Source organism: Pseudophryne corroboree, chromosome 1 (genome assembly GCF_028390025.1).
Source record: "Pseudophryne corroboree isolate aPseCor3 chromosome 1, aPseCor3.hap2, whole genome shotgun sequence".
NCBI lineage: Eukaryota > Metazoa > Chordata > Amphibia > Anura > Myobatrachidae > Pseudophryne > Pseudophryne corroboree.
In genome coordinates this window covers 647,378,905-647,397,123 of record NC_086444.1, presented here as the reverse complement: position 1 = coordinate 647,397,123, position 18,219 = coordinate 647,378,905, and the positions used below count along the sequence as shown (strand labels likewise).

The 18,219-nt window shown below is 40.8% G+C and overlaps 1 long non-coding RNA gene across 1 annotated transcript in view; it reads left to right on the top strand.

Moving 5' to 3' along the window:
* Positions 1–18,219, top strand: part of LOC134931864 (uncharacterized) — a 55,247-nt gene that overhangs the window by 31,634 nt on the left and 5,394 nt on the right. The window contains exon 2 of the long non-coding RNA XR_010179190.1: positions 14,980–15,133. This is a non-coding gene — a long non-coding RNA (uncharacterized LOC134931864). The remainder of the gene's footprint in view (positions 1–14,979; positions 15,134–18,219) is intronic.

Below are 18,219 nucleotides of genomic sequence, written 5' to 3'. Positions count from 1 at the left end.
TATTTTTACATCACCCTAAATAAAAATGGGAATACTGGCAGTGAGTATAAAATCAGTGAGGCAATCTTCAGATAACATGACCAAATCAGAAACATTGAAAAAAAATGGATTCTTGAAAAATTGTCAGTTAAAAATATTTTTATTCATGTATAAAATAAAGAAATACACTTAATTATACAGGTGGAACAATAGATCACCAGTGTCTTCTACTTAAACAGCTGCCTAAAATCAGCAGTGACTAGTCGTCAATGAATAACGGCCCCCATACATCAATAATCATGAAAAAGCAATTCACAGATCCTGAGATTCTTTCCCAGATTTAAAGATTACCCAATCCACCAATCCGCCCCCGTCCATTACAGATATTTTTAGTGATTTGCAGATAATTCTTAGCAAATACAGATCTGCCAATCTTGAAAGGCTCATCAGTTTACTAGAAACGGTCTGCAAATCTGCTGATTGTTACCATATAGCAGCCCCAATTAATCTGTGAAATCGAACCTTTTGGACAACCTGATTTCACATACCCAATCGATTTTTGGTCTGAATCCGCAATCTGTGAACCCCATACATTGCAGATTTAGTTGCGCAATCGTCTGCAAATCCCCCAATAGCGGGTTTTGTGGACATGTTGGTTTCAGATTGCACACTGACAACTCCATCTCTCTTGCTACCCCCGCCACCAGAACAAAGGTTGCTTTAGGATGACACTTCATTACCCTCATGCAGTCCTCAATCCAATTTTGTTCTTTAGAAAATAAATATCTAAATCTTTAGTATGGTCTTTCTTTGATAATGGCAAGCAAAAATTTTATTTTTGTGTCATCTTTGTGGGATAGTTTTAAGAGGCCAAACGTTTGCCACTATTGCACCATCCTAAAGCCAATTAGGTCGCTACAAAAATACTTTTCAGTACTTTTTACTATCTGTCACAATTTGTATACTGTCACAAATTGATACTGCTGCATTTTGTGAAGAACAACATAGCTACCTGTAGGTGAGATTACCAATACGAGTCCATTGAATGATTCTAATGTTAAGTAGAACAATATCTGTAATGTATGGGTACAGATTGGTGGATTGGGGAATCTTTAAATCTGGGAAAAAAACATCAGAATCCACAGATTTTTGTGTGTGATTTAAGTAGTAGAAAAAACCCACAGTGCTGTCCTATAGAGTCAGATGTGTAAACAAAGAGGAAATAAAGTATGGTGGAGCACCTGGTGAAAGTCTACATACAATCTAGGGACCTACTGTATATCAAAGAAATATATGCAGGAGGCCTATTTTTGTTGGGACCCACAAGTACTAGTCATCCCTTGAATGTATCTAGAGGGGAATATATCTGCGGTGATCCCCCATTTTTGATTGCAAAAGCAGTCCCCATATGTTTCAATGGGGTTTGCTTAATTGCTGAATTTACCAAGCTATGGAATTGTGAAGCCATTGTACACTACAGACTAGAGGATGCTAAAGATAATGGAAAAGGGATCTGCATTTGTGATTTGTTCCTGGTGGGAATTTTAGATCCGGGGTGCACCACACACACCTCTCAACCATTTCAGATGTCATCGGGACCAAATCAGGGCCGTCCCAACCAATCAGCTTTGTTCCATCAGGACCATCAGGTACCAATTTCAAACCTTGTATACATCCCAACAGCCAAAGCCGTGTGATGCTCTCTTGCACTGTATGCCACTGTGTCATTGGTATTAAAGTCATTGGGGCGGAATATACTTCTATTGTAGTTGCCTGGACTCCCTGTAACAATGTCCAGATGCCAGGTTTTAGTTGCTGCTTTTGTAGCTGCAACTGCACTCAGGGATTGTTTGCCAATGATCCTATTTGTGCCAATTCCTTCTCATTAACTTCAATGCCGTATCCCCCCGATCTCCCATTAATGGAGTAACAAATCTACCAAGGATTCCTGGGATTGTTATTTCAACCTCCTAGCCACGTTAACTAATTCATTTGGCTTCCACTCAGTAAGTACCTCCTCATCAGAATGTCTTAATTCACCCGACTGTGCTGCCCCCCTTGTCCCTGTGGCTTCTCTTTGTGGTGGTGCCTGATATTGTAGATTACGCACATACAAAGGGACACCCCAGCTCCAGAGAGTTGTGTTACATTATCACCAGCCATAGCTGGAAGCAAATCAGGCTGATGATTTAACCCAATAGCAATGCCATCCTGCACTGTTTGTTCTTCTACCACCTCTGTTCAGTGGCTGCAGTACAAGACTGTGTTCTGATAAGCCTCATCTGTCCCAAAACATCCTCCTCGTACTCTATTTCTTCTTCACTGTCATTTTCAACAAGCTGTTCCCATTTCTGTCCCACTATCAAAGTACGTATCTGTAATGGTATTAACTTCCCTTTTTTTCCATGTCCCCTTCAGCGATTAATTCTATTGACTACATAGGACTCAAACTGATGCTGCAGATCTTGATTACACTGTTCCTGCATCCGTACACATGTACGTAACACAGCCATCTGTTCTCTCACTGTATCTCTCTCAGACTGCACTTTCTATATTTGTGAAAGAAGTTCAGTAACAGCTTGTTCAGCGATATTAAGAACAGCAGTGCCAGCCTGAGAATCCGAACTGGAATACACACTTAGATTGACATTTTGCAAATCCTCCAACGAAGTTGGCGTTCTGATGGGCTGCATGTATTTACAGACCGTCTCTATCATGTCTGAGCAGGGACCGGTTCTAGTCATCCATGACGGAAATGGAACACACTTTTTCTGAAACAATTTTGCAAACATTTTTCCAGAGTTATTCTGAGGGGTACAATGGGGTCTCCTGGGTGGCTTGCCAAAAATGTTCCTGGTGTTCCTAGCTGCGACCCGGTATGTGGTGGGTAGCGGCCTGCCAGTGCGCAGGAGCTGCGCTGGCAGGGAGCTACTCGCCAGGTGCAAAAGCATCACTGCTGTGTGATGCTTTTGCACCTGTGCGGTTTAGGGCCTGACATGCGGGGTGGACTAGCCCTGTGCTGGGCATCCCGCCGCATGTCAGAGTAAATGATCGTAGATGTGCTAAATTTAGCACATCGACGATCATAGCTGAATGACTCCCAATGTTCCTTAATTCTGTACTTTCTTAGCTTGCGTTCCGTGTGCTCTCTGCTATTGCCTCAATTCTCTATTTTACGCACTAAATATGTGTGATTCTGGACAAATTCAGCCAAAGTTTAAAATTGCCAATGTAATCTGACCAGCTCTACTTTTTTTTTTTTTTAGATGTTTTTATTGAAAGGGTTTTCATGATAACATATTAATAAGGAAAAAAAAGTCACTGAATATAAAAATAAAAAAACCCCAAGAAAAACACTGAAATGATAATGTAACGTACAGTCATTTGGAAACATTTTAACAAGCCAAATAGAACAAGCAAAATATTTGTACGATACATTATAGTATAATAAACGCAGAAGAAAAAAATACTATGTAGGGTAAATTAAAATAAAGGATCAGGGGGAGGGAAGGGAGTCACATCATGGAGACTGCATGTGTACTTTAATACATCCTAGCAGTACATAATTTCTTACTGCCATGATTAGCAGTGAGATAAATGTTAATCATATGTTCTAATGCCTGATATTTAATAAATGGGTCTCCTAGTGAGGAAAAGACTGCACTTGTCTATGTTTTAAATTTGATAAACTTTACATAAAAATTGCATTTAAAGTTATAATATCATATGTAGGACATTATGCAGCAGTGGACTCAGTGGCGATGTTGGTTGCACAGGACAATGTTTTCAGTCTGCACATGCTTCCGAGTCACACAATGCCTGTGTCCCGATGGTTACTGCTCTCAGACACTAAAAGATGCTAAAAGTGATTCTCAGTGAGCATTCCTGGGAGGTGACAGGGTGGTAGCTAGTCAGACATGGTGTGTCGCAGGTGTGCCGCTGCCAGCGGTTAAAGATGAGGTAGTGTTAACACAGGCAGCCATGCACTGATGGTGAAATTGCACCTGCCATAGGGCGGGTGCAAGCTTCCATGTTGTAGCCAATGGTGCATCCACATATGTACCAATATGTACCAGTGGGCAGCTCAGTAGTCTCAGCAATACAGTAAATAAGCAGACATGGTTTCAGCAAAACAAACAGAATTTGCCTAGTCTGTATAATGCAGGGATGTATTAACCCATGACCAGGCCCCTAGACTTTTAGGTATTTCAGGCCTCCACTGGCACTTCAGTCTTTCACCCCACTACAGCTGATATTTGGGAGGAAAATCTTATGCCATCATTTACACTTTCAGTATTCACGCGGATACTGTTACATTGTTAAAATAAAGTCTGCTGACTCTGCCCCCCCAAAACAAACCTCAGTTGACTAGAATTAAATAATCTACAAAAATGCGAAAGCACTCACTCACTGACTCACTCACTCACTGACTCATCACTAATTATCTAAAGGACCGTATTCATGGGCAGATGTGGCCAGAGATGTGTGCTGAGCGAACTACTCCGCACACATCTCTCCCCCAGCTCAGCACAGCGCGATGTGTGCTGAGCATGCGGGGGGGGGGGGGAGGGCTGGGGGGCTGCGCTTTTCACACAGCGGCTGAAATGAGTGACCGGCTAGATTGAGCACCAGCGATAGCGACGCGCGGGCCCGCGCATCGCTATCGCTGTGGATGGTACACCCGGACAGATCATGCTTAAATCTAAGCAATCTAGTCAGATTGCTTAGATTATCGCTCCGTGAGTACCCCCCTTTACTTTCTAATATGTTAGGAAGATGACATTTAACATAGGTACAGTATTCTTCAGGTGGGAAATAGGAAAACTTTGTAAATAGAATTGTAAGGAATCTCCCCTAAGAGGATGAAGAGGGGGTTGACATAATGACATCATTACTGATGCGTGGCTTGCGTTGCGTGAACGATAACGTCCAAATGGACAATCGGATCAAAATTTGGATTGCACCTCCAGTGGGTAGAATTTAATAAACTACAAATATGGTCCTGTCACTTTTTACCGTATCTGCTACAGGTGCTCCTTGGTTAATGCCAAGAACCAAGGATTAATATTTACTTACATTAAGACGTCTCAAATTTACAACTCTATAGATTTACCAAATTTTTAATACTCATTTATATTTACAACCGTGAAAATCAGAAACTGTAAAAAAACTGTATATGTGTCACAGTATGTATTTTGGTGGGACAGTTTCATTTTTCAGGTTCTGTCTCAGCCCTAGGTTGGAGGAAAGGTAAAAAGGGCAGCCCTGCAGCTGGGGAAGCAATGTACACTCCCTCAATGTGAAATGAATTGGGGACGTGACCAAGGCTTGCGCATGGAGACCCGATCCCTTTGTCACAAATGTTGCTTTTTAGGTTCCCCCAGTTTTAAGTGTCCCAGCTCCCCAAAGCCATAATTCTGCTCCGATTCCAGCTGGCTTCAGTTCCTGACTATGGCTTCTCTGGCTTCAGAATAGCTTGCCCCATCAAAGGACTGGTCAGAGGGCTAAGACCTCCAGACCTTCTGAAGTGTAAACCCCCTTGCTCAGGTTCCTGGTGAATACTGTGTTCCATCAGCACCCACACCTCTAAGGGGCTAGAGCTTAGCCTTTTTTAGCGGGATAAAGAATTCACAAAATCATCCTGAAGCAGGATGCGGCACTCTGGCCATGGATTCTTTTGATAATCAGTCTCTCAAAGACTTGTTATAGCTCCTTGTTTGAAGAATTAAACAGAATCTGATTAGTTGCTGCAACATCTGCAGGGTCTTTCTCATCATCTGCATACCTTATGTGTTTCAATCCTCTTACTGTCCAGATGGAGGCTCCCACCCACTGTCCCTGCACCCTCTTAGTTTTGCATCCTTAACCTCTCCTAAATATGACAAGGATCCCAAACTGTGCAGATGATTTTTGAATCAGTGCTCCATCTAATTTGAATGGGGGAATAATCCTTTTGAAAAAGTGATAACTGCTATCCAAACTCTCATGAGGGATTTACGACTCTGGGAACTCAGTAATCTACTAATGTACAACTGATTTCCCTTTGTGGATGCATTTAGGAGCCTGGTTAAGTATCATCAGAGGCATTTGTTATCCTTTGGCTTCACCATCTAAATTTTGACATGTTTGGTGTCCACATTCTAACTAGAGAAGGGCTCAGAGTGCTGTGTTTTGGTTTTGCTTCTAATTTTACTCTGCTGTTTTAGTTTTGAAAAACAACCCTCAAGTGTTTTGGTTCAGAAATTGGATTTAAAATCAGAATCTTGGGTTTTGGATTTTTTGAAAATGGATATATTCAGCTAAAATCATGTTATTTTTTGCAATCCAAAACCAAAACATTTTATTTAAAATCTGAATTCTGATCCATGGGAAGATGTGAATTGGGATGCAGTTCAGATTGTATCTCCCCAGGAGATCAGAATCGGGATTTGGTTCCGATGGCCAAAATTGGATGGATTCAGATTTCTGAGGAACCTAACCGCTCGTGTATAATTCTAACCATGTCAATGTTAAGACATTTCATATTATGTTGTTGACTTTGATTGAGAACATTGTGATTATGGACATGATGACTACATCCCATAAAAATTGCATACAAAGTACATATGCGATATGCAGATAAGAATTGGAATGTTACATTGCCATATGGTTATTAAATATCTATACAGGTACAAGGTATTATCAATATCTGAGTTCTGCAGCAGCCTTTTGCTAAATGCACCATAGCTTTTCGACTATCTTTTGAACAATCATAATATAGACAATCAAAATGCTGATTTTGAACATATAGGTACTGTAACTGCACATGCAGCAGTTTTAGCAGTTTTACCTTCATTTAAAATACAGACAGGTGTACATGCTTTGCTCACCAGTCATTTAGTTCAACTAAGCAGAGGATTAACATTACCGTGCTTATAATTTATTTCGCTTTATTATGAAGGGGATTAGCGGCTACAGCAATCAATGTATGGTACAGCACATAACTAGTGGGCAGTTAGTCTGTGTTCTAGCACCTGGGGGTCGACCTTATGATTTGTCTATATTATAAATGTCAACATTTTGACTGTCTACATATTCAATGTTGACATTTTGACTGTCAACATTTTTCCAATGTCGACATCTTGGCCATCTCTGCATTTTACCTGTTGACATTATACCATGTTGACATTTTAGTTGTCAACATTTTGAACATGTTGACATTATGACAGTCAGTATTTCTGTGTCTTCATTTAGATAATCTAAGTTTTGACTGTGCAATTTTTGAATATATCCTCTGTCGATCAGGTGAGCCTGGAAAGCCAGGAAAATACTTACATAGAACATATAGTCTTGTTGCCAACTAACACCCATCTTAAGATAATTGCAGCTTTGCATATAGTCACAATTGCAAGTTTTTTAATAAATGGAAATTCTGCTTGTGATTTGGATCACAATACCAGCCAACTCTCCAAGAGCTCTTCTATGTATTGATTTTGTTTTTAAAACAAGACTTTAAAAAGGATTACAGATTTTATATTATTTACATTTTAGCAACTTATAAAACTAATCTTTCTATATTTATCTGAGCTTTTCTTTCTGCATACCATGCACTTCATTATGCACTCATTATGCACTCACCAGCTGGTAAATTGTATGAAACCCTACTACGCTATGAGCTTCGTCCATTACCAGTGTACATGTAACAGAGTAGGTATGACTGTACCTGTTATACTTCAATAAACCAACACTACTGGCTAAGAATCTGGGCTGTTCATAGTTTGAGTCATTGGTGTGTGCCTATATATCTCTGCAATATTCACATCTGCACACGCATCATTCCCACTTTGGAATCCATTTATAAAGCAATGATAACCCCTTTTGCATCTGAGAAAGGGATTGTGCTTGCTTCTCTGGATTCTCCAAGATGTAAACTATATAGAGAATTCACTGGTATATTTTTTTTCCGGCTTTGTAAAAAGGTGTGAAGCACAGTTATTACAGTAGGTGCTTGTGTAAAAACAGGGCCATCCCAGAATTATGCTTACTTACAATACACTCTGATTCTGAGACACGTCAGACTATGGTTATGACTAAACTGAAGTTGGCTAAAGGACCTCTGATGCCACCATCACACAACCCCCAACATTAGGAAGGAGGAGGAAGGTCAGAATATTTCACTCACCATGCTTCGAGCTCGGTGGCTCGCTACCAGTTTACTAAAGAGGTTAGTTGTTGTTGTGGATAGTGAAAGTGCTATCCTGCTGGCATTGCTCCTCTCCCGGATGTCAGAGGTTCTTTAGCCACTTGTATCTAGCATCTAGGACAATAGTCACCTCTTCCTGTTCCCTCCTTGGCAGGCTACAGATCACTCTACTTCTCTCTTCAGTGTTTACAAGTATTGAAGTAGTACATTTATCTTTACAGCACAGTTCTTTTTTTTAATAATGCTAGGGTTTATTTTATTGCTATTGAATAACATTAAATAGACCTGCCTCCATTTTCTTTCTGTAGACGTTAAGAAGATAATAACAAGAGAAAAAGAAAAAAACATGCTTTGGAATGATGTATGACTGAATACAGTAGTGTGTATCTTAGCTGTTATATTCTCTGTAGAACATTTCAGTATATAGTGTGTAATGATATCTATGAATGCACTGTGATACTCCTGGTTATAAATGAGTGCCACATCATTGACAAGTGATAAATCTAGCCATGGGATCAGCAGCTTTGCCCTATTTGTTATATTTTGCTGCCCTTTCATTCAAGGAATGTTAAAAATTACTTACTATACAATTTGCTGTAAAGGAATAATATGTAACAAAACTGTTACTTCTTTACCATGATCGTGTCAATGAAAATACATTAAAATTATTCGGTTAGAATTATTTTGATATTTTCAAATAAGGATGTGTGAAAAGCTCATACAATTTAAATCCATTATGTTTAAAAATGTTACAAAGGCAGTAAATCATTAACAGTATAATTAAAATAACAAAAGCTTGTACAGTAATTAGAATTTGAATTCTCAACTTTAACTGGTCAAGAGAATTATCAATTAGGTTATTGTCATCATCACTGATCATTTCATTTAAAATCTGTGCATCTTTCTGATTACTAATATGAATCAAATGAGAATGTTTATGTTCCAACAATTTCATTAATTTATTTGTCAGTGGACTAATGTGCACATTGAACTGAGGTGGAAACACATTGTTATCTTGGTTTTGAGCATTATCAGAATTTCTTTGATCAGCAAAGTTTGTTATCACAGTATGGCCGATAACAGTAAGTTGGCGAGGCGTAAAACAAAAGTTTGGGCTTGTAATGTTGCATGAAAGACTTCCATATGAATATTGTTTTCGGTTGGTGACTACGCAGTAGAGCCCATCTGTACTGTGGGTAACTTTGGCTGTAGGAACGCGCCATTTGGCTAGTTTTACTGCACATGACGTTGATAAAGCACTTGACTCATTCTGCATTTGACTATCATAACCACAAACAGGAATTCTGACATCAAAAACATCACAACGACAAACATATTTGTATTTTATAATGGAACAACAGTCAGTGTTTGGAGCTACCCATGAGTTTAGCTCAGGATGAAATATGACCAACGAAGGTATATTTATTCGCTCCTTAAATATGCTACCTTCTAGCAATCCCACAGATTGAATAGTTGCCAGTTTGTCAAATACGGAGGTTGCAATATTGAAAGCAGGAAGTGACAAAGTAAAAGATATGTACAATGCAGGTTCGGAACATGAAGCCTGCAGATAGCAGGTTGCTTTGTTGGGGTGGCGTGTTACAGATCCCAACTTTCGAATGGTGTTAAAATTAAGTTTCATACACGATGTGGCACATTCCCAAAATTGTTTGGGATTTTGATTGTTTGATATGCAAGCTGGGCAATATAGTTTAGCTAACTCTTCATCTCTTATCACATCTGGTACCTGTCCATTTTCCACATCTTTTAGTAATCCTTTTATAATATTTAAAACAAAGCTACCATAAGCACTACAAATGCACTCCTTCTTCTCCTGACTCTGCTGCGTGTCTTTACCAGACTGTGGCATTAAATGAGCAAGTTTTGCATTTGTATCACTCATTAATTCTACTAAATCTGTCATATTATATATGGTATAATGGTCCTCCTCAGCTAATTCTCTAATACCACTGATCAATGAGTTGGTAATGTTTTCTCCAGTTTGTGTTAGGAAACAGTTTATATGTTTTATTATGTGTACTATATCAAACTTATTCCAGATTGACGTACCTAGTGCAAACTGAATTGACATATAGTTAGCAAGTTCATCCAGTCCTTGCTGAGAACTGTTTAAAGTCTTTTGATAACTTAAGTCTTGACTTCTTTCCTGGTAATTGGTTATAATGTCCGTCAACAGAGATGCATAAATTAAAGAGCTATTAGCATTTTCACACTGTCCTAATTCTGCCATTGTCCAGTTTGAAAAATTAAGAACCACAGGCAAGTGGATGAAATCCACATTATTTAGCAATATTCCTGGTATGGGAGTTGCTTTGATTCCACTAAGAGGACCTTCCTGGAGTACAGGGCACTGAGTAGACCTGGACAGAAAATGATCTTTAATATGGAGGGTAATTTTACCATAAACTGCATTGCTGCCATCTACGTCACTCATTCTAACACAGAATTGTCCAGTATCTGACAGCTGGAGGTTTTTAATGATAATAGAACCATTTTGTTCAAATGCAGTTAATCTTCCCTGAAATCGAAACCCTGTGTGAGAAGATTCATAGGAGCTGAGATTTTTATTGCACATATTACACCACACAAAACCATCCTCAAAATCACAGTTTTGGCCCCAAATTATTCTTGGTGGTGCATTTGCATCATAAATCACTGGTAGCATGACATCATCACTCGTGCTGCTTTCAATGGTGTCTTGTTGTACATACAACTTTATCTCTGCGCTTACACTGCACCATGATGAGACAGACAAGACTATGAATAACAGAGGTGGGGACATCTGAAAGACATGACAGCATGAGGAGTTAAATACACAATCACAATAATTAATAGCAAAAGCTGTGGACTTGTGCTTATCATTTGTAATAAGCATTTGCTTTGCCTACTTTACATTTGTATATACCCTGCAGCATTCACAGTATGTAGTTTTAACACTCAGCACAATATAATGGAGTTCTTTGGAAGTGTTTATTAAGTACACAGAAGTGAGGATACATTTTTAACAGGTGTTGTATGCTAATTCCTGTATGCATGAGCATTATAGCAATAGGATGCAGTCAAAGTAACATCAGTTGGGATTCCGACAGTCAAAAAGACTAACTGCAGGACATAGCCGTAACTAGACTTTTTGGTGCCCTGTGCCAGAGAGAGAATTGGCTCCCCCCCATTTTTATAGGGACATAAGGTGCATGCCTCATGGGTAAGCAGATAAAAGCCCCCCCACATTATTTATATATATATATATATATATATATATATATATATATCTGTGCGCTAATATATATATATATGACTGTGAATTCAGTTCAGAAGGAAGCTGTTCACTTAGTGGATCAATATATACGACTGTGAATTCAGTTCAAACATAAGATGTTCGCTCAGTGGATCAACCAATGTTCAATGTCTTGAGTTTTCTTAGTATTTGTGTGGTCTGAGCGGGGTTCCCCAGGGATATACCCTCTCACCAAAAATCAATCAAAACAGAAGAAAATCAGACATATATAGCACAAGATTTTCTTTTACTTCTTAAAAAATTAAAATGACATACAAAGTATCATCAAACCAATGAATCCAAACACATGTCTGAGTACAATAAATTGGAATAGATTCCACCCTCACCTTTAGCAAAAGGTGTGAGCTCTTGGTGGAATTCACATTCACCAGGACATGACAGGTATTGATTGGTGAACCCTACGTGTTTCGTCTAAATGACTTCATCAGGGGTATACAAGTCAAGTTTACTGTATGGACACGCTCGCTGCTTGAATAAGTCTTTAGAGGCCATAAATCATCAAAAGTGGTGATGCAATTGCTCCATAATAAAGATTTTGTTTAGACGAAAATTGAAGATGGCACCCCTAAGGGTTGTCCTATGTAAATATAACACTTCCAATCTGGTGACAGAAACAGTTCGCTGGTATACTGTAATAAATTCACACTAATATATTACTGATATAATCACAGTAGTACAGATCAGGCTCCAGATCAAACATGTGCACATGTCACCAGTATCCTATATATATATATATATATATATATATATATATATATATATATACATATACAGGTTGAGTATCCCTTATCCAAAATGCTTGGGACCAGAGGTATTTTGGATATGGGACTTTTCCGTATTTTGGAATAATTGCATACCATAATGAGATATCATGGTGATGGGACCCAAGTCTAAGCACAGAATGCATTTATGTTTCATATACACCTTATACACACAGCCTGAAGGTGATTTTAGCCAATATTTTTTATAACTTTGTGCATTAAACAAAGTGTGTGTACAGTCACGCAATTCATTTATGTTTCATATACACCTTATACACACAGCCTGAAGGTCATTTAATACAATATTTTTAATAACTTTGTGTATTAAACAAAGTTTGAGTACATTGAGCCACAGAATACAAAAATTTCACTATCTCACTCTCACTCAAAAAAGTCCGTATTTCGGAATATTCCGTATTTCGGAATATTTGGATATGGGATACTCAACCTGTATATATATATATCCAGCCATCCTCAAACTCCACTTTTGCAGTGAAAAGAAGGCACTCTCCTTGAGTTAAATTGAATTATTATATGTTTATTGCCCACAGGGTAATTAGTTCATGTTGTAGCCAACGTTTCGATTCTTATACAGAATCTTTATCAAGGCTTGATACATTTTTAATATGCAGTGTCTGTGTTCACATCTGTTCATCCTGAAAAAGTGTGTGGATATAATAAGAGCGACTAGATATGTGCAGTCCCCCTGAAGAGAACCCCTAGCGTTGACAGATTCTTGATGAGAGAGCCGGACAACAATAAAAAAATAATAATAATATATATATATATATATATATATATATATATATACAAAAAAAATTACCTAAGGTGCGTTAAGGAATATATTAACAGGGTCATCCCTCAAGTAGTATAAACCGTAGTTCTTTTAGGATTATGCACCCTATTTGCTATAATGTCATTCACAATAAAAATGATAATTTCATACCTGAATATTTATTCTTGGTACACAATAAAAATACACATACTGTAATTTAAAAGATACCCATGATTATTACATAATCAGGCTGTGAGATTTAGGTGCTGTGTGGGGGAGTTAGGCTGCAGGAGGACACAGGCTGTGGGAGGGAGTTAGGCTGTGGAGGTTTAGGATTAGGCAGTTTGGGGTGGGGGTAAACCGTCGGGATGCCAATGTACAGTATGTACCACCAATAATCCAGCAAAATGGATAATCCGACACAGTGCTGGAAACAATGGTGCTGGATTATCGGTGGTGTACGTGTAGTGGTAAGAATGCTATTTATGATAAAGCTACAATTTTTCCAGGGGACATGGAATTTTAGGAAAGAACGGGATGTCAAGGGAGGGGCAAAAACTGGGTAATGGGGATATAGAGGCATGCTAATGGGCCACATATCAGTGTTGCTGAAGGCATTGTGGTGTTGTGGTGCTCCCATCCCTAGGCCAAACCCACTGATTATATAATTTGTTGCTCACAGGACATGTTGGGACCAAAAATCTGAATCCCTACAGACAAACAATGCTAGCCCACTTAACAGATATAGAAAAATGTTCCAAGGATTAAATTAATCTTTCTACCATGCACATTTCCTGATGTATCCACAAATCCAGCAGAGTCAGACACAGGTTCATTATCCCATTCCTTTTCCACAGACCAGGAAGTGAGCATGAACAAGTACAGTAAAACTGTGAGGACTCTGAGAGAAAGCATGGCCCTCCACAGGTCGGCCATTAAACAGGCCACTAGTGGGAAGGGCTCTGACCAACCGGTGGCCAAGCACTTCGTTGAAATGGGGCACAAGTTAAAAGATCTTAAACAGATGGTCATCGACCATGTTCCCCCCAACAGAAGAGGAGGAGATAGGAACGGAACACTTTTGAAACTTGAGGCCAAGTGGATCTTCCAATTGGGAACTATCAATCCCAATGGCCTCAATGAAATTATGCCCTGGAACGTTTTCTTTTAATAGCCTCAACAACTCTCTTTATATGCAACTAGGACTTCATTGTGGCAGGTCTCCTGCATTGTGCATCAGTCATGACTATTTTGTTTATTGCATTGTTAGTTTTTAGGATCATTTCACCGGGGTTTCCAGTTCAGAGGGTTGGCTGCTCGGCTGAGAATGTACTAGGTGACTGTCCCTTATTCCTACAACATCACTTGTTTTTTTATATCAATCCTCACGCATTAGTTACAATTTAGTATCCACTATCAAATTAACACAGTGGCCGATTGACCACTTTTTATCTCCCATAATTCCAACACATTCCTATTTAGTTTAGATCTTTTCCAGTTTTCCCCGTGGTTTCCGCCTTTGTCTTCTTCCCGTTACCCTCCCTTTTCCTTTTCTTCCGACCCACTGTTTCCCTCTTCCTCCCTCATGTTTTCTCTTTTCTCACGTTAATCCTTTCATCTTACCTCCAACTTTTTTCACACTGATTCTCACACTTTTAGACATGGTAATTTTTTTCCTTAGGAGCATCAGAACACCAGCCACAATCACATTGATATGACAGTTCATCCCCCCTTTTCCATGTCCCATTCACGTCCGCTGACACAGTCATATACATTCACCCTTCTAGGACATATTATTACAGTACAATATATGCAGCCCAGCAACAATCAGGCCTCCCCTGAACATGGTAATCAACCGTAGTTTTTATTCCCTTTGTTTCTGATATTGATCATTATTCATTTTGCTTTCATTGGTGTTTGGTTCCAGGGGCTCTGTAATTAAACGTCACTGTTATGTTTTGTTTAGCTCCAGTTCGCGTTGACGCGATCTCTGGCTTCCCGGTTTCCATGGCTACATGGCGCCGCGTCATCACGCCGCGCTGTCTGTGCGCCAGTTCCGGGTCCCGAAGGCGCATCCGCGGGTGGTGCTTTTTCACGGCGGGCTTCTCTTAGGTATTTAGGTAAGTAGTGTTTGTTTGTTCTTATTTCTGATCACCTTGACAAAGGGGCGTGCGAACCCCGAAACGTTGGTTCGTTTACTGATGTGAATACATGATTATCACCGTTTAAGTCTCTGAGTGCCGCAGATCTTTCTTTATTACGTTTATATATATAAATATATATATATATATATTAATTACACACATATATAAATATGTGTATCTCATGTCCTCTGACACACACAAAGTCTGTTTCCCTCTCTCCTTCCTCCCACACATCCCATGGTCTGTCTCTCCCCAATGAGTCCACGCTGCATTCCCACCTCCCCCACCTCATCCCAAAGCCCTGTGTCCCCTCAGTAAGCCACTCTTACCTGGGGAGATACTCATCTGCGCTGCACTCCCCAATATCCAGACCCGAACAACAGAGATGCTGCCATGTCCGTCTGTAACTGCCTGCAACAGAGCTGGACCAGGAAGAGCGAGCACACACTCGCACTGCACAGTCGCTGTGTGTGAGAGGCTCCTGTCACTCTGAGGCTGAGCCAGCACCACCTAAAGCTCGCTGCCCTATTTGTACAAATGGCTGATCCTGATCCTTGGGGCACTGTACAGGTGTCCCCTTTGACCCCACCTGTCGCAGGCCCGGGAGGGGAAACACTAGATGACGTCGCTCACAAAGCAACGTCGGCTAGTGTTTATGGACCTTAAGGGGTATATTTATCATTATTCTACATTTCTTAGCATTATCTAAAACATATGTATTGCCCCTTACAGCAGTGATAAAGATTGTAGTAGTGCAACAATTTATCAATTTTCCCTTCTGCTTTAGCATAATGCTACTACAAAAGTCTGCATTTATTTTCATCTTCTATTTCTTCCTCACTGCATGTGTGAGCCTAAAGGAGTGTGAATGTTCACTAAGCATTTTTATTAAACAACAGCAAGAACATGTTGGAATTGATCGGACAGCTCTTGCTCCTGTCAAATCAGGGGTTATAGTGGGCCAAAACAAGCAGAACTGCGTTCCCTTAGTTGTTTTTGGAGGCAGAGTACACCTTACCAGGCCACTGCACTATGGGGGTCATTCTGAGTTGATCATAGCTGTGCTAAATTTAGCACAGCTATGATCATGTTCCCTGACATGCGGGGGGACTCCCAGCACAGGGCTAGTCCACCCCACATGTCAGTCCTGGCCCCCTACACAAATACAAACGCATCGCACAGTGGCGATGCCTTTGTATGTGAGGAGTAACTCCCGGCCAGCGCAGCTCCTGTGGTTGGCCGGGAGTTGTTCGTCGCACCCGCTGGCCGCAGCGGCTGAGTGAGTCGTCACGCAGCCGCAGCCCGTCACCCCAACGGTCCGGCCATGCCTGCGTTGGCCGGATCGCTCCCCCTAAAAGGCGGCTTAATGCCGCCGTTCAGCCCCCTACCGCCCAGCGACCGCCTCTGTCTCAGAGGCGATCACTAGGTAATGAAGGCTGCCATGTGCCGGCGCACTGCGGCGCCGGTACATGTGCAGTTCCGACCCGATCGCTGTGCTGCGACAAACTGCAGCGAGCGATCGGGTCAGAATGACCCCCTATGTACAGCATGTGCTGCGACTGCCTCATTGAAGGAAACCACTGTTCTCACATCTCTCACAACATTAGATGTGGTGAGCAGGCAGTATGAGTGCCTCTCCTAGCACTGCCCCCCCGCAGTCCCCCTCTAGGCATTGACAGTGATAATGCAGTGATGTAATCATTGCTTGTATGTCTGCTGCCATGAGAAGAACAGTCTGCGTTCTGAGAGGAAAGAGCTATCACAGGACCAGGGGCATTTCTAGAGAGGAGATGGCCCATGTGCAGGCTCCGTCTGGGACCCCTCCTCTCTAACCAGCAACGCTGTACAGCTCTAAGCACTAGGATCCATAGGGGACCCTAGAGCTGTCCCAGAGCCTAGAACGCAGGAGCAAATCACTGGAAAAATTGTGCTGCAGCCATTTTCCCAGTAATTTTCCTAGTGCACATGCGCGAATCACTGAGAAAATGGCTCTGCACCATTTTCCCAGTGATTTCTGCAGTGCCTCGGAACTTCAGAGGGTAAGAATTACATTTAATGGGTGCAGGGTGTGTGGTGTGGGCGCCCCTGGGGGCCCGTGTGCACTGCACACACTGCACCCATTATAAATACGCCAGTGCACAGGACCCATACAGAGAAAGAACTGATAGCAATGCTGCATGAGGAGGAGCCACATGAGGTGAGATAAGTTGCACAGGGAAGCCACATGAGGGGAGAATTCTGAGGTTGGAGAACTGTGTGAATGGGGAGAAATCTGTGTGATTGCTAAACTGTGTCAGGGTGAGAGCAGTGAGGGGATAAGCTGTGTAAGGGGAAGCAGTGTCAGGGGAAGAGCTCCATTAGGGATAAGATGTGTGAGGAAAGAGTTGTGTCAGGGAAGAGCTCCATGAGGGATAAGATGAGATGGGGTAGAGCTATGTATAAGTGGCACTACTACTGCAAGGATTCTATGTAAGGGGCACTACTACTGTGGGCATTATGTGTATAAGGGGCACTACTATTGTGAGCATTATGTGTATCAGGGGCACTACTACTATGGGCATTATGTGTACAAGGGGCACTGCTATGGGTATTATTTGTAAAAGTGGCACTACTACTGTGGCCATTAAGTGTAAGGTGCAATACTACTGTGGGCATTGTGTATAATGGGCACTATTGTGTGGCATAATTTGAATAAGGGCCAATACTATGTGATGTAACAAGAATATGGGGCACTACTGTGTGGCATAGTGTGTATAAGGGACACTACTGCTGGGACATAATGTGTATAAGGGACACTACCGTGTGGCATAATATGAACAAGGGGCTATACTATGTGATTTAATGTGAATAACGGGTACTACTGTGTGTCATAACATGAATAAGGGACACTTCTATGTGGTGTAGTATGAATTAGGGGTGTATGAAAATACGATTGTGCTACTGTGTGGCATAATTTGAACTGGGTACTTTTGCGTCGCTTCTTTTTGGGACCACATCCATTTTTTGCCTTCCGTATGCACTTTTCCTTTCAAAAACATGGGTGGAAGGGCACAAATTTAAAG